The sequence below is a fragment of the Microtus oregoni genome, unplaced genomic scaffold (assembly GCF_018167655.1).
Source record: "Microtus oregoni isolate MIOR12 unplaced genomic scaffold, Mior012 000016F_ref0000370, whole genome shotgun sequence".
NCBI lineage: Eukaryota > Metazoa > Chordata > Mammalia > Rodentia > Cricetidae > Microtus > Microtus oregoni.
The window spans coordinates 9,429,293-9,452,698 of NW_024543075.1; the positions used below are offsets into that span (position 1 = coordinate 9,429,293).

At 47.1% G+C, this 23,406-nt stretch overlaps 1 protein-coding gene across 1 annotated transcript in view; it reads right to left on the minus strand.

Annotated features, from left to right (window-relative positions):
* Positions 1-23,406, minus strand: part of Ptpre (protein tyrosine phosphatase receptor type E) — a 145,963-nt gene that overhangs the window by 65,002 nt on the left and 57,555 nt on the right. Inside the window, exon 2 of the mRNA XM_041666815.1 lies at positions 18,958-18,980. The gene's annotated coding sequence lies outside the window, so the exon portion shown is untranslated. The remainder of the gene's footprint in view (positions 1-18,957; positions 18,981-23,406) is intronic.

Sequence of the window (23,406 nt, forward strand, 5' to 3'; positions counted from 1 at the left end):
GGAAATTCCAAGCCATGGCTCAGTCTGCTTCCTGTTGGATGGTTCCTAAACCACCATTAACATTTTGATATTAATCCAAAGATGCTGGCTCAAAACGTTAACCCCCTCCTCTTAGCTTCATGGACATATGGTTCTTAAGTATCGAGTGCAAGAGAAATTGCTGACATGCAAGAGAACAATCTATAGAAACAGAAAGATGTCAACGGGCATGCCTTATCTGCACAGTAAGTCAGCGCCCAACAACTACACGGAGGTGGCGTTTTACAAATGGCAGCTCGAGCACGGCACACACATGAACTAGAACTGCTGAGACGTTTCTGAGTTCCTGAGTGCCAACATTAGGGAGCAAATTAAAGAAGACACATATGTCTCACAATGTAGAATAGTGGTGGAAGGGGCTTCCTGGGCATCCCTTTGCCCATCCATGAATACAGCAGGCAATCAGCACTAGGGACTGCTGGTCTACAGTGTGAATGCCCCCAAGCAGGCTCTGAATGCACAAGGCACTATATTATTTTTGCAGGTGTTCCTGTGATCATTTTCCTTGGGGGTTGTTGGCTGCTGGCACTTGTACCATCACCAGAAATCAGGGCTGGGTGTGATGACACATTCCTTGAACCCTATAAGACAGGTCAGCTTGGTCTACATAGTAAAACCATAAGAGATGCATAAGACCCTGTCTTGAAGTAAAATCATAGCAAAAAAAAAAAAGCAGGAGCATTTACAGGAGAGCATTTATTGAAATAAATGCTTCAAAATAAATTCATCATTCATAGCATCAAACAGATTTATAAAAAGTTTCTAAAAGAATTTTTTAAAAATTTATTTTATTTCATGTGCATTGGTGTTTTGCCTGCATATTTGTCTGTGTGAGGGTGCCAGATCCCTGGAACTGGTGCTACAGACAGTTGAGAGCTGCCATGTGGAAACTGGGAATTGAACTCAGGTCCTCTGGAAGAAAAGCCAACGCTCTTAACCACTGAGCCATCTCTCCAGCAGCTCTGCCCCATCCTAAGTTTTAATCAGAAAAATATTATGGAATAAAATAAAACACAGGACCACTCTAGTGGGCAGCACCAAGTGGTGGTTAGAAGCCTTCTGACCACCAAGCTTAGAGAGGAGTGGACGGTGAGAGGGCCCCCTCCTCCCAGGCCGAGGTGGATTCTCAGCCCACAGGAACTGAGAAAGCACAATGAGAGGCCTCTGTCATGGGCTCCGCCCTGGGGTTTGATTCAGAGTGAAAGTCTGTGTTCACAGTTCACTTTCAAAGGATGCTCCCCGAGCCAAGCTCACTGAGCTGCGACACGAACTGAGGAAGACACGAGGCCAGGCATCTCCCAGAAACATGGGGGGTAGTGTTTTTCCTTAAATGTGGTTCAGAGATTTTTTTTTCCTTTTTATCGTAACACATACATTTAAATCAGGATTACCCTTTAACAGATGCTTTAGCGTGTAATAAATGGTGAAGTGCTGAGGCACCTTGCCACAAAACCAAAGCTCCCCACCCGTTGACGAACAGCCCCCACTCCCCTCAGCTTAGGAAACACTTCTATTTCAGACATGACGTGACCTTAGAGAGATAACTTCTCATATCAAAGTCATCTCTTACCTCTCCCACAGCAAACACTAAAATAAAAGGGGAAACGAGCGCTCGGTTTTACTTCCCATCCTGTTATCTGGAAGCCTGGCGCTCCTGCCGCCTCCTTGTCTGAGGAAGCCCTCCGTACCCTGGGATGGAGTGGAGCATTCGTCAGAGGGGGGGTCTTTATTTCAGATTCCGCAAGGAAACTCAGATATCATCAAAGCCCCAGGGACACGCTACTTCACGGAGAGACTGTGCTTCCGAGTCTCAGGACAGCAGCGCAGATACACCCCAGATGTGGACCGAGAGCTCTAACAAAGCTTCAGGCCATGTAGGAGGAACAAGATGCCTCTGCACCCCAGCGCATCCTTCCAGGAGAGCTGCCGGCTGCAGAATCGTACATTTTATATTACTCGTAAGAATGATCTTACGAGTAATCCAGGCACTCATTTTAATTTTTTCCTGAGAATCTGAAGTACTGAGTCTTGAGTGTTTTCCACCGTGCCAAGGAAGCATTGCATATTTATGTGCTCTGTTTCGTTCAGCTCGCTAGCATTTCTGCCTCCAATAAGAAAATGTGCAAAGTCTCTAATGGCCACATAGGCCAACAAAGGTCGTCCAGGGCCATTCTGTGTGGCTTCTAACAGCCGGGGGACAGCCTTGCGGATGGAATGCCCTGGGCACTTGCTCATCAGCTGCTGGAATTGCTGTCTTGCTTTCCTCCGTGGCTTAGATTATCACATGAGTTATCTGTAAATCCATTTATTTGTCTGAAAATTCTCTTGCCCATATGTTTTCTGTCCATAAAGAAAAGTATGAAGCAATCACTGACAACCACCTCTACTGCAAACCGCCAACACCACTGATTTCGAGGGGCATCTGAGATCTCTTTCATTCCCGAAGGGGGCCATTATTCCACTGGTTGCCATAGTGATTGCTGCAGTATTGCTGCCGTGCGTTCAGTTCTGAATCGCAGTCAAGCCGCACACTTAAATCAAGCCATTTGCTTCACATGGTACCGGCTTTTCCAAAAACAAACACCTCGTCATGTACAACATCATTAAGCGGACTCTCAGCTCCATCCCACAGGGTGGAAGGGCAGCGCAGAGAACCGTGTGTGTGCATGCTGGCATAAACGTGATAGATGCAGTGGGACTTAGAAAAGCAGGTAGCATCTTATAGTTCGTCAACTTACTCCCTGTATTAAACAGTAAGGGAGAACATGTGTATCACCACTGATGCTGTGAGAAATAGTTTGTAAACAGCAGAAGCCATGAAGTCGGAAGGAGGAGCAACATGTTTTCTTGTTGCAAGATCTTCCATATCCACTCAAGTTCTAGCTTCATTCCTGTTCTCACCATCAAACACCCTGACCAAGAGCATCTTCGAGGAGGAAAAGGCTTACTAGGCTTCCACTTCCAGACTACAGTCCCATCACCAAGGGCAAGAGAAGGCAGAAACTCAGGCAGCTAGTCACACTGCACCCACAGTCAAGAGCAGAGAACAAACCCACCCATGCTGTCTGCCTGGTGCTTTTGCTCAAATAGCTTTTTCTCCTTTCATACAGTTCAGGACCCAGCCTAGGGAATGGTGCCACACACAATGGGCTGGGTCTTCTTGGGACAATTAAGAATCGAGGCGGTCCCCACAGACATGACCAGAGGCCAGTTTAATCTAGGCCAGCCCTTCACTGAGGCTCTCTTCTCAAATAATTTTTAAGATGTGACAAGTTATTATTTAAAACTAAGCATCACATACTCCTCAGTGAATAAGCCTTGTGTCCCCATTGCACACCAACACACACACACACACACACACACACACACACGCTGTACTTAGTCAGTATCTGAGAACTCTACCTTTGGAAATGTGACGGTTATCTCATTACTCAGCCTTCCGTGTCCTGGCTTTCTGAGAGGTGAAGAACTCCCAGGCTGAACTGGATTTGAACTCAAGGATGCTGATCCTCTGAGGGGCTAGCCCAAGGATTCAAGTTTTGAGCAGAGTGCTGACTTCAGTTCTGCAGCCTCAGAGGACAGGGGAAGCTGCCCTGAGAGTGGCCACTGAGAGCTTCCCTTTATTCCTCCTGCCAATCAGGATGCTCAGGGAAGTAGCCAGCTTTCACTCCAACAGGGGGGTATTATTAAAAAAGGAGAAATACCCTGGGGCTTGGATATTAGGGGCAGCCATTTGGAAAAGAAGTCTATAATTATGGAGCAAGGAAAACATTAAATCTAAGTTTGATTTAAAAAATTAAGTTAATATAAGTTTGATTCATTTAGTTGTGGAATCTTTTCTCTTACTCCCTCTTCTCTGCCTCTCTCTCTCTCTTTTGTTTTGTGTCCCCCGCATCCCCTTCCAGAATCCCCTCCCATGGTACGACCGCAGACTGAGAAGTTTTGTTGTTTTAGTGACACAAAGAAAGCATTCTCTAGGGCTGGAGAGGTGGCTCAGTGGTTGGGAGCATTGCCTGCTCTTCCGAGGGTCCTGAGTTCAGTTCCCGGCAACCACATGGTGGCTCACGGCCGTCTGTGATGGGGTCTGGTGCCCTCTTCTGGCCTGCAGACATACACACAGACAGAATATTGTGTACATAATAAATAAATATTTAAAAAAAATCTTTAAAAAAAAAAAAGAAAGAAAGCATTCTCTACACAGGAAAGAATGCTCTGGGGAATCTCAGATGCAGCCTGCCATGGTAAATGGACACACTGCTTACAACACCCACTTCAAAAAGAAATGAGGGTTGCGACATTTACAGTAATCCACGGCAACCCGGACACACCAGCCCTGCATCTGAGCACACAGCCGGCCTCCTTCCTTCTTGATAGAAATGTTTTCATGAGTGTAGTTGCCGACAGGGAAGGAGATGGAGAATGGAAGGGCTAAAGAGTTGGGAGTTTATGGACACCATCCCCTATTGTAATGGTTCAGATAGAGCAAAAGGGAGCGATAGGCATACATGCTTAGAAGCAGACCTTAGACTGAGAAGTGTTGTGGGGAAAAAGGAATCTGGTGAGGCTGGGGAGATGGCTCAGTGAGTGCATTACTTTCTGTGCAAGCAGGGGAGTCTGAGTTTGAATCCCAGCACCCATGGAGAAAGACCAGATGTTGGGCTTCCCTGTAACTCTAGTGCTGGGAGGGTGGAGACACACAGATCCCGGGGGTCCCCGACGAGTCAGTCAGTCGGGCTGAAATAGTGAGTTCCACATTCAGTGAAAGACCCTGCCTCAAAAACAACCCAAAAAACAGATAAGGTAGAGAGCAATAGAGGAGGACCCTTCAAGGTTCACACTTGGCTTCCATGCAAGTTCATGCAGAGGCATCTGTGCGCGTGTGTGCGCGCACACACCTATGTCTGGGCATGTGCTCTACACCCAGCCCCACCCGCAACTGCTCATCAGTGTGTATATTCTACCGTGGAAGCAATGGTTCTAACAGGGCAGCTTCTAAGTTCTCCTCCTAACATACAATTATCTCAGTGTGTGTCTCCAGCCCTTTAAAATGTCTTTGATGACACACCGGTAAAGTTACATGTTGCCAGGCAACAGAAGTTCCCCACACTGCACATCCCTCAAGAAGCCCACTCCTTTCCAAATAATTAGACATCATTCACCGCTCGGTGTCCACACTGGGAATAACACAAGCCTTGACATCCCTCTGAAATGAAAAGTCAATCACACTGATTCCTGGCAACAAGGTGTCCACACCGTGAGCTTTCCAAGAGAAATGAGACTCACCCCAGGGCTGACCTCTAACACAGGAACAAGCCAGAGGCAGATGGCTTGCTGAACTCGGAAAGAAGGCTCTCTCTTTCACACTCAAGCACGTTTTATAAATAGAGGTCAAGTCCATTTCGTTCAAGGTGAGCTAAGATAACTTTTTAATGTGTGCGTGCACAGCTAGGCTAAACATGCACAGAATGCTAAATGAGGCAAGGAGGGATGAGTAGCTTCATAAGTGGACTATGTTCCTTTGGCACTCAGCAAAGGTAGGTGGTGCTTGCTGTAGCTATCCTCGAGATCCCTTAGGAAATAATTGAATATTGTAGCATCATTGGAAACTAGGTTTCCATGTAGGTGCTTGAAACATCACACTGCAGATGTTGCTAATTAAATCATAGGAATCCATGGTGCGGCCCAGTTCTACAACCCAGGTTCAGTGTTTAGACCATTAGCCAAGCCATCATGGGCAACTCTGGGGTGCTTTTTGGGATCCATGAACCTTGAGAGTATGCAGGTCTTGAGAATGTGACTGAAACTCCTTTTAGAACATTTATTATTTAGGTTTTAAGATTTTAGTGTGTGTGTGTGTGTGTGTGTGTGTGTGTATTTACATGTATGCAGTTAACCTTAGAGGCCAGGAGGGGGCACCAGCTCCCCTAGAGCTAGAGTTCCAGGTGGTTTTGAAAACCAAGCCTTCTCACTCCCCCTGTTCCTCCTTCTATCAGAAAAGTGGGGTAACCTCCAGTTATTCCCCACAAAGTTGCCCAGTGCCTTCTCCTCTATTCTGCATGGTGTTGGCCATGTCTGCATAGGCTGCTCCAGTGCTAATAGCCTAAGACGTCTCCTAGCTTGCTCTGACTTAGGGACAAGATCAGCAGGATTCCAAGCCTATCCAGATCTTTAAGGAAACTAGGTATCAGGACTCACGAGATCTTGAGTGGCCTCACCTACCATTCAAGTGGGTAGCCTGTGCCATCTCCAGCCATACCTTTCACCTCATTCTTGAATTCAGACAGGTGGGAGATGTGTTTTGGGTCCTGATCTCTAAGAGAGATATGAGAGTCTGTGGGCTATCGAATGCTGGGGCCATCCTGCACTGGAGGCCTCTCTTGCCAGCTGGCATGGAAAGAGGAATACAGTACCGGCGGGGAGAGAAGGTTCATTCTCTTTGTTAGATGACCCCCGGCATAATTCCAGTGCCTCATTTCTGGACACAGGATTGAGTGACTAAATCCATCGAGACGCAGGAGCTCGATGCTAGTAAGTGGCTTTGATAAGTGGACAGCTGTTAACTCTTTGAAACTGTGGAAGCGGGGATTGAGAAGACAAGTCGTGTCAAAGCCCCAACTTAAACCCGAATGTATAGTCCTGGCTGGCGTGGTGCTGGCACAGAATCAGAGGCTCTTCCCTGTGACAAAGCGGAGAGTGACCCTGAAGTTCCAACATGCCCGCCTGCCTCCTGCCTGCACAGTCACAACACAGTACAATAAACTTGGCCACATCCTCCAAAGAGGTCTCAGGAACCAGTGGTGCTGACAAGGAGACCACTAAAGAGTGCAGGAGACGCATGAGGTGTTAGTTGATTTATTTCTTTAGTATACCAGCATGTGTGTGTGTGTGTGTGTGTGTGTGTGTGTGTGTGTTTCAGAGTGGGGGAGGGAAAAAGAGAGAGAGAGATGGCCCACGATCTCATGAGGAAGGGCTGGACAAACACAGCAGGTCTAAATAGTGGGTTGTGTTTCCATGACAACATAAGTCAGTAGGACAGGGAGGCAGAACATATGCACTGGACATTGGGCATTGGATGTGACTGGACAGGGAAGACCTTTCTAGAAACAGATAAGGAATCCGGGATTTTCAGAGCCCAGCTGCAAAGGACACATACGTTCTCCTGTTTCTACCACCCCCATGGGTGAGCATACAGCAAGCTGACCCCCACTCTGCACTCCCAGGGCTGGCTCCAGAAGATATGATCTGAGAAGTCCCTCAGGCCCTGCTCAGGAAAGCCCTGGCCAGAGGCCTAAGGCTCTGAATTCTTTCTGTGAAATCCATTCAAAATCTGCTATCTCTTGAAGTTGTGTTTTTCAGGTAAAATGGGCAGTGGTGCACATTCCAGGAGCTTGGTGTCTTGATCCACATTCTGCCACACTCCTTGGGGTGCATCTTCTACTGTCTGCTCCTCCCCCAGTGGTGCAGTAGAAGACTGGGTTCAGGCACAGCGAAATGGGGGTTGTGTGGCCTCCCTCCTCCTGCCAAGTCCAAGGCCGGAGAGTACCCCGGATGCCCGAGGGAGTATGATATTAAAGAGAAGTAAAAGAAACCAAACAAAACCGATTAGGATGGGTCCAGAGGGAAAAAAGAAGAAAAGAAAAAAAAAAGCTTCTTTCCCCACCGCTCTTTGATAAAGTGACCGAGCATTTGATGCGTCTGGCTGGCTCGCAGTGAGTGTTGCCCTCGGCTGGGTACAGAATGCCCTCTCCTCATGCCCATCTGTTCATTTTCTCACATAGTTACAGACCAGTTTTCAAGTTTTCTCAGATCTGCTAGGTGCTGGGCAAGTCCTGGGGACTCAAAGACAATGAGTTCATTCACCAGTGATGGCCCTCACCCCCATGGCACAGTCAGACGGGATAAAATAGAAGATCCTCTGCTCCGGGCAGCGACCCGATCAAGCATGATGTCTAGTTATGAGTCACGTATTACAGAAAATGTGGATTCAGTAGGAAACAGGAAATAGGAAGGTAGGCATTTCCTTCAGCTGAACTGATGGGTCTGTGTCAGTGGGCCCCTCTCCTGGGTTTCTCCTCTCCCTCCCTGTATTTCACTCTCTTAAAGCAGACCTTTGATTGTTGGCCTGAGAACCTCAGACAGGCAACACTAGTATCTCAGACCCTTGATAAGCTCTTTCTTCAAACCTGGGTTGGAAGGAGCAGGCTGTCCATTCCCTTAATTCTCATGGCTTTCCAACTAAAATAAAAATCACATCGCCAGGACACAGCTGTGCGCATAGCAGGCACAGTCACAAAGTGTGTGCTGGGGCTCAACAGACTCATTTCTAATCTCAAAGAACTTTAGGAGGTCAGTGCACTTGGATGCACAATGGAGGCTCCCATGCACACCACTGTTAAAGATGCCTGGAATGGAGGCGTGGCTCTCTGTGGACCACGTTCTTGGGCTGGAGGTGCAGATCTAGGTTCAGCTGTGGTTCCGTGGTTCCTAGGCTTTGGTGCACAGCCTTGGGCTTCCGACTCAGAGTTTGATTCTCAGTTGAGGTGGCTGGATTTCTGATGCACTGCTTGGGTTTTGGATGCAGGTAGATCTGCAAGGAGAGGAAGCCTGTTGCTCTGGCTTGCTGTTTGCCTGTTAGAGTGTACATGTGTCTCCTGAGCTCCAGTGGGCCCAGGAGAGTCCGAGTACAGCCACCTGTCACAGGGTGTCTCCTCTGCTCAGCACTAGCATCTCCTGAGCCCAGGCTCAAGAAGTTGGGTTAAGAAGAGATTAGTGTATTTGGGAGGGGGGGGATTGAGTAAGGGGAGGGGTTCAGTAGTAGAACTCTTGGGTAGGGCATCTTAGACCCTGGTTCCAATCCTCAGCACCAGATAAACAAAAAATAAATCATTTTCAAAGCAGGACTGTGACCACCCCTCCCCTCCCCACTGCTCTCTTGTGCTTTTAGGAATCTTCACCTGTAGCAGGACTGCTTTCTTGGGCATTGTTTCCCCTAAAGTATAGCTACAGCATCTTTTCAATTGTTTTATTAATAACGTTTACTTTGAACTTCTTGCAAACATCTAGTGTGCATGCATGTTTATTTGCATGTGCTCATATATGCATGTGTGTATGTGGTGTGTGTGGGGGAGGGTCAGAGGATAAATAAGTTGAAGCAGTCGGCTCCCTCCTTCAATCATGTGGGATCGAACTCCATCAGACTTTGAGGCAAGCACCTTCCTTGCTAAGTCATCTCCCTGGCCCTCATTGCTGCAGCTGCCGTGTTTCTTCCTGACCTATCTCATCTAGCACCTGCTTGTCCTTCTCATCTTCCTGCTGCCTCTTTGAGCCCTTTGGGGGCTGTGATTGTCAACCTCATCCTCATGGATTCCTAAGTCCATAGGTATCACTGTAAAATACGATGCTGAGGGCTCACTGAGCTGGGTGTAGGGCGAAGCTGTAACAACTCATCCAGCTGGTCCCCTGCTCCCTGCTCAAACCATGAAGGAGAGTTCCTTCATGAGGTCAGGGTGCTCCACACTTTAGCATCAGGTGAGAGTTTGTCAAGAGAAGGGACTAAAGAGCAAAGGAGCAGCTCTGGGGAATCATATGCTTCTGGTGTTGAATAACAGATGGTGAATAACAGGCCTTCCATCACAGACACCTACCACGAGGCTCTCCAAAGGTCTAGACGAACAGTTAAAACCTCTGAAAACTGCTCTTAAAATCACACAGCTCTGGAAAACAGTGCAATTAAATAGTTTGGATGTTGAAGAGGTATTCTGCCCTTTGGAGAACATCACAGTCACAAAAATGTCATTTCCTGGGGCAGGTTAAATGCCATCCCTTCAGGGACGTGACTGTGTCCCTTTGTCTCCACAGCTGAGCGCCACGTCGCTCTCAGTTCATATCAAAAATAATGTTTTTAAAGGAAACATGACTTAATACTCAGTGCAACAGGAGGAAAACACACGGCCATGGACAGTGAATCACTCATTAAAAATTAAATCAAGCCGCCCACAACAGGAAACGGCATTCGAGAATGTCAGCGCTGGCTTCACGTTGGCAGGAAGCCAAAATCGGATTGTGAACTAGAAATTCCTGGGACTGATGCTGTGTGTCAGGAACCTCTAACATCTCAACAACATAGATTTTCCAATCTGACCTCTGTCAAACTCCCAAGTGCGTGTCTTGAGGGGGACAGGGTAGTACTGGGGTGTCCATGGTTTCTCAGTATGTGAACCACACACACAAGTGAAGTAAGAACGATTCTGTAGAATGGCTCTCAGGTCAGCAGGGAGCCACCCTCTTGTTCTGCATCTCTGGGGACGACACTCAGAGCCTCCTGCACACTAGGCAAATGCTTGGCCACCAAGCTTCAGACCAGGTTCACTTTGGAAAGCCCAAGCCCACAGAATCCCAGTGCTTGTCTTTTCTTCCTACCTGGGAGCAGCAGAATGGGAAGAAAGCTCACTGCTTTTTAAATAAAATTTCATTTTTTTAAGCAGATTGAGAGCAAATAGATTGTGAACCCAGACAGCTTCAGGATGATGGCTGTCAAAACAGAGATTATCAACACAAAGATAATAATTTACAAACCCATCCCAGTAGGGAAGGGGGCTAACACCAGGGGCCACAGTTGTGGTTGGTAGATGCAGCCAGTCACGTCTGTTGGGGATCTCCGTCATTAGTTCAAATCCAGCCAACACAGAATTTGTCTTAAGGAGACCTTTGTAAAAATCCATGTGCAGTCCTTCATATTTTAGACAAGGAAGTTGTGACTCAGGGGTGTGTGAAGAAACATGCCCAAGTCATTTGGCTTTCTTGAACAAAATCATCAAATTACCAGCATACTGGTCTCCACCGGCTTGCCGTCTGTCTTTATCCAAGTCTCCTCTAAGCTCCTGCACAAAATGCATACTCATTCTTGCTACAGCAAGGCCCCAGGCAGTGCTAGCCTTGCAAACTAAATCAGACCTAGCACTTGGCACTTTTGTTTTAGTGGGTGTGGGGTGCGTGTGTATGTGAGCATGCGTGTGAGGGTATGAGGGAGGGCAGAAGCTGATAGCGTCAAGTCTCTCTCTCAGTAACCCTCCACCTTAAGTTTATGATACAGAGGCTGTCACTGAACCTGGGGCTCACTGATTTGTCTAGACTGGTTAGGCAGTAAGGCCCAGGAATTCTCTTGTCTCTGCCGCTCCAGTGCTCAGATTATACGTGTCTGCCACAATGCCCAGCTTTTTAGGTAAGTGCCAGGGATCGGAGCTCTGGTACTCATGTTTGCACCGCAGGCACTTTAGGGACTAAGTCATCTCCCCAACCCCCATCACATTCTTTTTTTAAAAATCCCAATACACAACTTTGAGCCAGCAGGAGATACTGATAAACATTCGGCGAGGGAGTGGACAGGCTGTGCTGGAAGGAAACCTGGCGAGGGTGTGAAGAGAGATTAGAAAACTGAATTTGGTTAGCAGATAACATACGGAAATCTTTGGGAACCCTGGCCAAGATCAACTTGATGGTCATGAGGTTGTTGCAAAATACAGCGATCCACCCACCAGCCATGTGCACAGCCCACAGAACGTTTTGATTCGTCCGTGTGCTCTGTGTACTTGCACAGCACAGCTGTAAAATAATATTGTTCATAGTGGAGTCCTTCCTTTCAGCGTGTACGACCTTTCCTTGGGTGAAGGCTATGAGAGATGACTGGTGTTCAAGTAGGAAAGGGACTCTGCCAGTTAGAGGGATGCTGGGAAGGATTTGCTGACTTTCTTTAATCAGCTCTGCTGAGATGGTCTGCTCTAGGAAAAGGCACATAATAGTTTGTGTTCAAGTAACATATATAGGGACTAGAGAGATGGCTCAATGGTCAAAAGCATGTGCTGCTCTCGTGGAGTATATGGGCAGTTCCCAGAAGTCAGGTTTCTTCCAGCTGCCTAGGGTACCAGCCATAGGGGATGCTGCTGGGCCCTTCGGGTACTTGCACTCACATGCTAACACACAGGCACTCACATGCAAACTATCATGTTACCAGGTTGCAAACCCCACAGATTTTACTGCCTGTCCTATTGACTTGCTTCTTCAATCCTCCAATCCACTGTTTTCTATGTTCTCTCTCTCTCTCTCTCTCTCTCTCTCTCTCTCTCTCTCTCTGTAGTTATATGTGTGCACTAATGGAGGATTAGAGGCCAAAAAGAACCTCAATGGCCCTGCTGTATCACTCTCTGCCTTTATGCCCTGAGACAATTTCTTTTTGAATGTGGAGCCAGGCTAGCTGCCAGCAAGCCCCAGTGATCCTCTTGTTTCCGCTCTCCACAACACTGGGGTTACAGATATGCGATTACACCTGATTTTTTACATCATAAATGGAGATTGGAACTCAAGTCTTCAGACTTGTACAGCAAGGGCTGTTGCCCATTTAATTGTCTCTTTAGCCCCTGGTTCTAATTTTTAATCTTCAGGGTGGAGATGCAAAGGCATATCCAGACTGTTTCTCAAGCATGTATGAGGCCCACCTGGGATAATAAATTTGAGCATGCTTTATAAACTGCCAAGTGTCCTATATTGGATTCACCTGATAATAAACGGAATTTGTGATTTAAGCATAAGGCAATTAAATCATTTAGCAAAACAGGAAATGGACCAAGCCTAGCTCTCCAAATAGTCATTTCCACCAACATCAGAATGTTGTTTTTCAGCGGCCACATGACACAGCAGTTCTAACAAGCACACATCTCATTATATAGCCTTGAACTCCCAGCAATCCTCCTGCCTCTGCCTCCCAGATTTTGGATCACAGCCATGAGTTTCCAAGGCCTCACTTATTTGTCCCATTTCTCATTGTAGATCGTTCTGTAGAGTTGTCTGGAGTCAGTTTAACATTCAAGCATCTTCAACATGCTCCTAAAAGGTCACTGAGACCCAAGCAGCCCTCACCACAAAATAGCACAAATCCAATCTCTCCTCTTGCATTTCCTTATTTCTGCTAAACTATGCAAAGAACCTGTGAAAGGAAGTCTTCGTTCTGTAATTCCATAGGGATCCTTCCCCTAAGGTCTTAAATACCTTATATTAAACTTTACATCATATTGGGTTCTGAAGAGCCAGTTCAGATTGGCAGATTTTGAAAAGATGCCACCATCTAATCTGTTGCTTGACGTCCCAACTGCCACAGGGCACACTCTGTTGATAGCCATGCCGTTGAGAGTAAGTTCTCAACTCTGCATCTGTCCTTGCCCTTGGCACCTGACCTTGTTCCTAATTCAGAGGTCCGGTGGGTCTGAGAAATCTCCCCGTGACTCACCCACAGTGGGGCTCACATTTCTTGTCGTTCCCCTCGGCTTTGTGAATGATGCCACCCCGCACCCCACCCCAGGCAGCTGGTGCTGCTCTGTGGTTGCTCACACCATCTGTTCCTACCATTTGAGCTCCGCAGGCGGGAAAACCTCACCGTCCATGGGGTGGGGCTGACTTCTGGCACCAAAGGCCGACATCTTGAAGACCTGGTCCATACCCTGCTTCAGGTACCTCCTTCTCCTTTCTCAGTGTGCCACTTTTAATTAAAGTGCCATTTCCCACATCCCAAAGGATGATCAAGAGGGCACTCTTGATGATCAAATGCCTTGTTGATACTAGGTAGAAACCATTCCGGCGGCCAGAAAGAATAACTTCACCTTTGATTCCTGGTGATCTGATGGCCCTCCAAACCCCTCCAGGCCCAAACAGACAGTGGCTCCCTGCCGAGGTCTGTGCGTAGCCACAGCTGGGGCTATTGCCGATACAAACCGGCTCAGGGATAAACCCAGATTTCCTGCACAGGACTGGAAAAGTTAACAGAGGTGCTTGCCAAGTTTTGTTTCTCAAAAGCCTTGGTAATATTATTTAACCTAAATTTCGGGTGCTTTAGGAATGATATGATTAGCACGCATGAGAGAGTCCACAATGCCTGACAAGGCTCCCCTCAGTTTGGCCCCCCTTTACCTCTTGTCCAGCTGGGGTGATGCACAGCAGCCATCGTGGCCTTGAGGAATCCATGTTTCTCTGCTAACTGAAGTGGATTTCAAGATGAATGTCGGGGTCTGCCACAGGAGCGGCGACGAGACAGGGGTTTATATGGACAACTGAAGTTCCCCCTTTTCTCCAAGTGGAAAGGGTGGCTGATGGGGATTGCCTGCCTCTGGGAATGACAATGGACTTCCTACCAGACTCCTCCGGGAAGCACTTCTCCAAGAAAGGTGGAAGCTCCCTAGGGAATGGGACTGGAAGGCCCTGAGTCACCCTCAGTTCCCAGAGTGCACTCTAGACCGTCAGGGGTCAGCAGGGGAAGGAATCTCTCACTGCTTCCTGAAGCTCTGCTAATCTGAGAGGAAGCTCAGAGAGCCAGGAACTGACAGAAAACCCAAGTGCATACAAAGGGCTCCCATCAGGCCTGAGCCGAACACCTCATGGAGCCGCCCCTCTTCCTGCGCTCTGCAGGTTTACTCTTTCTCCTTCCTGCCATTCCAAAGGCCAGCTCAGGGCATGCAGAGCCTGCTCTACCCACTCAAGTTACCCTGGACTGCCACCTAAGGGCACCCCCACCTCAAAGACCAGGGCCAGCGACTCTTCTTGGAAAACCTCAGATCCTTGTCCTGCTATCATGGCCATTGACGCCAACGCTAAAGCCAAAGAACACTGACTCAGAGGAGAAAAGTCAACGTGCTTTGAAAGTGCAAGGAGAGGCAGCACAGACCACGAAGGGGGAGCTGGCGAATGCCCAGCCGCTATTTGATGCTATCCCTTCTGTTCAGGCTTATCCCTTTGTTATTTCCACGCGCCAAAGTGAAATCACTTTACAGCATCACTGCTTTGACTCGGCTATGGCCACTCTTAGGTTTGAAAACAGAGCTGTTCCTTGAGTATGGAGAATGTATTTAAACCTTAATTATTTGCTTTCCATGAATTCTTAACACTCACACTCTACTGCATTAGATTCTAGGGCGTAGGAACCCATTCTTCTGCAGACACTCTCCAGATGAAAAACCTTTTCTCACAGATAGGCGGGGCAGAATTGCCTCCACGAGTCTACTGTTCCATCTTTTGTGTGTGAGCTTCTGTGTTGTCCACGCATGTGTAGCTGTTCATATGTGTGCATGTGCGTGTGTGTGAGCCATGCTCACATGTAGAGGCCAGAGATCTATATCAGGTATCTTCTATATGGCTCTCTGCCTTATGTTTGAGGCAGGATCTCTCACTGAACCTGGAGCTCACTGCTTTTCCCTGGGGCAGCCGGCCAGTGAGTCCCAGGTACTGGCTTGTCTCTGCCTCCCCAGGGTTGGGATTGCAAGTGTGTGCCTCCACTCCTAGCTTTAATATGCTCGTTGGGACTAAAGTGAACTCTTCACACTTTCATAGCCAGCACTTTAAGCTTATTGTTAACTGCAAAATGAAAGGGAGGAGCCCTTGCTTAAAAGGCTCTCCCAGCCCGACACAAAAGAGAAAAACTCTCACTCTTTTGAAAGCTAATATTAATATAGGGTTTTAAAAATGGAAAGTCAAAGATGATGCCAGTAAAGTGAAGGTCTTTCGGCAAACAGTATGTGCCTACACATAGTAAGGCCCAATCCTATACTTCTTTAGAAGTTGGAAACAGCTGCCCTTGATTCTGCGGCGATATTAACATAGGATCAGCAGTGGCCACAGTAGTTGGCGTCTATGAACTTTGTTGGGGGCACATCTCACTTAAATATCTCCATCCTCCTGGGAAAGCTGGGCAGAAGAAAGGAGGTTTGCTTGGTGCGTCCATTCTGCTAGGCTGCCAACCTGGCTTCTCTGCAGCCATCTTATGAAGCGTGGATGAGGGCTTGAGACCTTCTCCAACCTCAGGGAGCTTACCTGCACTGCTTACTCAGACTGGCCGAAGTTCCAAGTCACTCAAAAGCCGGTTTCAGATGCCAGAAGTTAGAAGTAATTCTCTGACTGTTCACTGAAATCCTGAAGCGTTTCGCTTAGTCTCAAATGTTTGCCAATGAAACAGAGAGCTTGCCTGCAGCCCAGGAGGCAGATTCTTAATGAAGGCAGTAGAGATTACCTCGTCCCTTCCTCATATACTTGTTCTTCAAGTCAAAAATAAAGATTCTGAAGTCAAGAACAGATTTGTGTGTGTGTGTGTGTGTGTATGTGTGTATGCACGTGTGTGCATGTATGTGTTCACAGACACTAGTGCATTTGCCTTTGCTGGCGAGTGTGGAGGTCAAAGGCTGACAATAGGCTGTCTTCCTCAATCACTTACTCTTTGAATCAAGGTCTCCTACTGAACTGGGAACTTGATTTTTTTGCTACACTGCCTGGTCGACTAGCGCTCAGGATTCTCCTGTTTCGCCCATCCCCCGTACTGAAGTTGCAGGCATTCTCCTCTATGCTTGGCTTTTCTGTAGGTGCTGTGGGTTGCAACTCAGGTCCTCCAGCATGTGCAGAAAGCCCTTTACCACAGAGTCATCTCCCAGACCCATATTTTTAAAGCCAAGAAATGAGTAACCCAACTACAGACACAAAGGTCAGGACCAAGGTCAGAGGCAAAAGGCAGGGCCAAGAAGATTGGAGCTGCTGCCTGGATAGCACGAGCCACATGGAAACACAGACACACAGGATGTCAGTTTAGCATTGCTAGCAGGGACATTGGCTTCCAGACCTCTCGCTGGGTTTTGAACAGGGCTGTGGGGTGGGGGCTGAGGAGCCAGGCAAGCAGCTGTCACAGGATCTCTCACTTGGAGAGCTGCTGGCTCACTTATGGACATCAGGGCAATGGACCAAGAGGCTAGGAAATCCTAGAATGGGAGGAAGGAAGGCAGACTCTGCACAAGCCAGCCCAAAACAAAGTGCCAAGGAGCACAAAGGTCACATGCTTTTAACCAACCAGGATCTGTGTCCTGTGTTTGAGAAGACGATAAATTCATGAACTTAGATCTTTGAATACTTCACTCAAGAATGGCAGGAACATAAAAAAAAAAATGCTGCTCAAATCCAGTGTCGTGTTTAATGTGCGTTCGTTCACACCAACACACAATGGCTTGAGCTCCAATACAATAAAGATTGCTGACTTGCAATTAAACCTTCATCCCATAAAAATTATCCCAGCAAAGAGCCTCCCCTTTGTTTCCACCGTCATTATTTACCCAAACAGGGTTGGGTACTGTTCATAGTTGGTGATGTTTAACAACAATGAGACAGATAAGGGACCATAAAACTCAGTAAGTACAAATGAAGGCTTCCTTCTTTGTTAGTTTATAAATTCTTGATTATCATTAGCCCAACCTTACCACAACACAGAGAAACAGCCACATAACTAACCTGCCTTTTGATCAAATCAGGAACAACCGCAGCTATTCACATTCAGACAGAGACATACCATCAAGAACCCCTTGCCTAATAGAGGAGGCCAGACAAATAAGTGCACCAATCCACCAGCCTTAAAACCCAGAGCACAGCGAAGGCTTATTGTTGTTTCTGTCTTGTCATTTGAGATAGAGTCTCCTGTAGACCAGGCTAGCCTTGAAAATCAGACCTTCTTGTCTCTATCTCCCAAGACCTAGGGTTAGAGGCATGTGGCGGAATGCCCCAAGAGCAAAGATATTTCAAAGGAGGCCATGATTTAGGAAATGGGACTTTCTAGATGACACTCTGGTGACGCTCACCAAGGGCAGCACATGGGCTAAACATCCCCTTCTCTTTTTGAAGTCATTTTAAAACTCATTGGTGGAGCAAGCTCCAAATCTCAATACTCAGGAGACAGAAGAAACAAGAGGATCATCTATGAATTTGAGGCTAGCCTGGTCTAGTTCTAGACCAACCAGACCTACAGATGGAGACCTTGCTTCAACAAACAAACAACAAACAAAAACAAGTCTCTTAGATTTCCTTCTCCCTTTCCTTTGAAAAGAGGAACAGTATGAAGTTGATTAAATGGTTTTGAAAGGCTATGAAGTAGGCAATGGTGGTATAGTGGTATAGGCCTGAAATCTCTTCACTAAGGATGCTGAAGCAGCAGGATTGTGAGTTTGAGGCCAGCTCTGGCAACACAGTGAGAACTTGTCTAAAACAAGAGAAATCAAAGTAAGATTTAGGCTATGCTGTTATGTGTGTGTATATATATATACTTTTCTTACAGGCGTCAGAAACGTAGAATTTTGCTGTTACCTGGACCCCAAAGGTGTAAAACACAAGATCCCATGACACTGAAGCATTTGTTTTTTCACTAAGAATGCCATTCAGAAAAGCACCTTCTTAGCAGTCCCCACCCCCCAGAGTAGCAGATCCATTTAAAAAGGGGTTCCCACCAGGCAATCACATGCCATGGTGTACCCTGAGGGGCGGCGAATGTGTGCCACTGAGATAAGGCAAGCCCCTTGTGAAAGACACAGGCCAGGGAAAGGAAAGCACGTGGGAACTGCTCTCAAGGACTACTGAGAACTCAAGAACAATGGCAATGGGTTTCTGATCCTACTGCACGTACTGGCTTTGTGGGAGCCTAGGCAGTTTGGATGCTCAACTTACTAGACCTGGATGGAGGTGGGGGGTTCCTTGGACTTCCCACAGGACAGGGAACCCCGATTGCTTTTCGGGCTGAGGGGGGGGCTTAATTGGGGGGGAGGGGGAGGGAAATGGGAGGCGGTGGCTGGGAAGAGACAGAAATCTTTAATAAATAAATAAATTAAAAAAAAAAACAAAAGAACAATATGTTTCAGGGCACTGAGTGGCTGAGCCAGGAGGAATGCCAGGAGGAAAAAAAGAACGAGAAGTATGCTGTGATACATTGAGCAAGCTAAGGCACTACATTCGCCTGTCACCCGCTGACCAAATGGCTCATTTCCCAACAAGATAAGCCTTAGATAACAATAAATCCCAGGCATTTTTAGCAAACCAATCATACATTAGAAACAAATTTGTAGAAAGTTATGTACTCACCAAGGGAAAATGAGGGCTATAGTCTGAAAGAGAAAGAAGAAAAAGAGCATTAGTTTTCTGGTGACAACGTCGGTTGCTCATTTGAGCCTCCCATTTCCAACAGTACTAGCTGCCTATGGCCATTTTGCCTCGTATTTCAGGAGACTGCTTTGTTTTGGTGGTCATTTCTTTTTGCTACATGCATAGCTTTTATGCACCTATGTCCGGCACCAAGCTTTCCTGGGCTCCCTGGCAGTCAGTGGAGGGTGGAACGCAGCTACCCAGGGTCTGAAGTGTTTAATGTCCAATCCTCAAGAACCTGCACAGGTTGCTGCCCCTAGTGAGGTATATAAAGGCCATCTCCAGGGAAGATGAGGGGACAGGCTTCACTAGGGACAGCAACCTGTGCAGGTACTTGAGGGCTGGACATTAAACACTTCAGACCCTGGAGATGGCCTTTCAAGCTAGAGACAGCCTTTCCCCTCCACATCTGGTGTCATCTCTGCCTAGCCTGACCACAAATTAGTTCACGAGCTCTTTGCCTCAAAAAAAATTATTAAGATATAATTTACACATATAAGATTTGCCTACTCCAAGTGTATACTTTAGTGGTTTTTAGTATAGTCAGGAATTTAATAACCCTCGTTAGCACCTCATGCTAGAGGCTGGAGAGATGGCTCGGTTTACAGCTTGTTGCTCTTGCAGAGGACTGGAGTTGGAGTCTCAGAACTCACACAGTTCACAGTCATCTGTAACTCTAGTTCCAGGGGATATGGCACCTTCTTCATGTCTACTCAGGTACTGCACACATGCAGGGCTCATACACGCAGGCAAAACACCCATACATAGTGAAATAAAACTTAATTTTAAAAAGACTTAAAAATCTAACATTAGATCATTTTTGACATCTAAACACACACACACACACACACACACACACACACACACACACACATACGAGTTCACTGTCCAACACCCCATCCTCTCTCTGACCTCCTGACAACCACTTATCTACTTTCTGTGGATTTTCCCGTTGTGAACATTTTATAGAGATAGACTTATGCCATAGATGGTCTTTTGCAACTAGCTCCTTTCATTGAGAATCATGTTTCCAAGTCCTGACCATCCCATAGAATTTTCTAGCACTTCACTCCTTTCTATTAACAAGCATCTCACTCCCACATTCTGTTCGCCTATTCGCTGATGGACAGAACGTTGTGTTGCTGTTGGTGCAGTCGGCAGCCTCACATGAGGCTTAGGAGACTTCCATCTGCCTGTGGATGGAGCTGTGGCTGGGTTGTGATCACACGCTTAAACAGTTAAAGGGTAGGATCAGTTTTCAGTTGTCACTGGTTTAAAATAGCCAGCTCCTCCGTGCTGCTTTCCACCAGATTGCTTGTGATGACAGTCCTGGCAAGGCTGGTTACTTTAAAAACAAATATATCATTGTCTCTGCGGTACAAATTACACCAAGTTTATTATAAATTATTATATGGTTACAGATTTAGAAGTTAACTTAGGAAGTAGTTTTAAAGCCACAGAAGCAGAGAACTAATTTTGGTAGCTAAGAAAATTTAAATCGGCTTGGGAGAGTCTGTACTCAATATACTCCTAATAGAACAAAGGGTATCTACCTTGGCCACTAATCTGTAACACTGCACTGGGAATCTTAGCCAATGGAATAAGGCAAGGAAAAGAAATACAATACATAGGGATGGAAAAGGAAAAGCATGAAGCTTATTTCTGAAGTGGCATGAAGGTCTATGTAGAGAATCCTAGAGAATAAGAAAGCCCCGATAGCTAATACACGCACTTAGCTCAAATGAAACAGACAGTACACAGATAATCCACAGTAGCTACAGAAGCTAGCGAAGAGCTGTTAAGGGAACAAGTGGGTGGTGTTTCCCCCCTCCCCCTAATTTTATACTTAGGGAAGCTGACGGTCTCAGCCTCACACATTCATCTGTTAACAACGAACCTGTAGCACACATGATCTATTTTTAATATCTGACACTATGGGTCATGGCATCATTTTCTAGGGAAGGAATCTAAAATAATGAAGAGATAGCATGTTGAATCATGCGAAGTCACAGAGGGTTCCCAGAATGCCAAAAGGCTGCATATAACGTAAGACCCAAGCACAAGGCTCTCTGAGTGTTGGTAAGTGTGGATCGGTGAACTACCTTTTTCTAGAACAGTTTATGATAAAACTTCACACCTTCCACTCACCCTAAACTAACCCAGAGGTGATGCTGGCAAGAGCATTGGCTTGGAGTCAAGCAGTAAGAAAAGCCAAAGGTGGGCACTATGGCCACATTCCCAGGGTAATTCACCAAAATGCTCCCAGCGACCTTCCAATGCTATGTTGATTCATTCCAACACGAAATAGAGCCCAGTGTTCCACAGAGGCCGCTGGCCTAGGACTGTAGCTGGTGGCAGAAGGCTGGGTCAAACCAGACAAAAACCACAACTGTAGCTGGCGGCAGAAGGCTGGGTCAAACCAGACAAAAACCACAAAGGAAAGAGCTAGTTTGGTGTGGAAGCAGAGACTGTTTCGTCAATCGCTGGATAAACAACCAAATACAAATGACAACTCCAAACAGAGATTTGTAGTAATGGGCAGCACAATAGGCCACGAGGATTCCCAGTTTGTGATTCATACATAATCGGATGACTCTCAGTTTCCCTATGAACAGAACTAGAGCAAAACCAAACATGCTCCAAAATAAACCTTTACCAACTGTATATTTCCTGTAGCCTGAGGCCTTGCAGGCAGTCACCATTACACTGAGCAAAACCTTGCAAGAACCATTGAAAACCTGAGGGTTGGGGTGGCAGTTGATGTGGGCAGTTTGTTCAACATCCTTCCACAAACTCGACGCTTCCTGCTCTTATCTTGAAAGCCAGCATCCTCCAAAAAGGGGAAGGAGGGAGGAGGGGAATTCGTGTGTCTGTTCAGCTGGGGGTGGGGAGGTGTTGAGGGGGCAGCTTCTCTTGCTTCCTCCTTCCACACCTCACAGCTAGCCTATGAAGCAAAGGGGTGCTCCTTAAAGATGGGGACCCTGCAGCCTGCGGTGTGAGAAGGTGGGGCCGTGGGATGCTCTCTCAGCCTACTCTTAGCTGTACCCCCTGACTTTGCTTGCTCATGATTTGGGGTGGTAGCTCTGCCCTCTTAGTGAAGCTCTAACTCTTTTAGGGCAGTCTGTCGCCCCTCTCTAAGTTTCTGGTATCCAGGGTGCTGCTTGCCACAGCCTGGGAATGACATTTTCCTGCAGGCAACAACGATACTGACAGGTTCACCCCTCAAAATTCCACCCAGTTCCAGGGTGAGTTCCACTGTCTTCTTTAGTCCAGATGACCTCGAAGAGTTCGATGGTCCACATCCCTGCTCTGGGGAGGAAGAGGTCTTTGGGTGTGGTCTGAACTGACCTGCTACTGAGGTAGAACTGGGGTTGGCAGTGCCTGAGTACACCATCCACATCCATTCCACTTCCATGGAAAGCCCAGTTTACCCTGGGAAAGAAGCTGGTGACATGAGAGAAGGGGAAATCCAGCCTGAGGAAGGCCTGAGGGCAGGCAAGGTCAGGCCCAGGAAGAGAGCTCCCAAAGGAAGTGACCAGCAACTAGGCTTGATCCTGATGGTTCCCAAGATAGAAGGCCCCAGCAAATGGAGCTACTGTGCAGCCAGGCTTCCTAAGGAAGACTATCAGAGTGCAGGGTGAGAAGTCCCCGGAACTGCTCGGGCTTTGGATAAAGTTACAGGTACTGCTGAGGTGGACAGAGCTGGCCAGTCTTTCTGAGCTCAGACAAATGTGAAAATCCTTTCCACACACCCGTGGCCTATGCACATCTCGGGCATCCCTGCGGGAGGCAGTTTGCTACTCGCAGCTTTACAGGTTTTTTTTTTTTTTTTTTTGAATGGGCAACACAATTTCTAAAACCGTGGAAGTGCTTGCATTTCATTTTAAAATTCTAGCGACGTATTTTCTATATGCATCATGTATTTTATATGTGAACATTTTTATGACAGTTGACGGTTCCATAAAGCAAAAGGCGCACACACAATTCTATGTGGGAGAAATACCGGGGACACTGGCCTTGAACAAATTGCGCTGTGCAGAACAGACCTGGCCAAGTTCCTCCATTCTGGCTGCATTCTCTGGAGATTCTGGTTTTCCCAGAAGGCGCTGGTAAATGAGTCAAGACCCCCTCCCCACCCGGGGAAGCAAGAATTGCTATCCACTGTCAGGCATAGTAACCCTCGAGTCCAATCACTATACCCAAGAAAACTGACCAAACAGCAGGGCAGCGCTAGAAATAGGATAACAACCAAAGCCTATCAAGAGAACCACAGGCGGTGGGGATGGCAGAGCCCCAGCCATGCCTCGGGCTTGCCTGCATTCCATCAGACTGCCACACTGTGCTGCCAGGGGGTGTGGAGAGATGGGAACGTGTCATGTTTCTTAAATC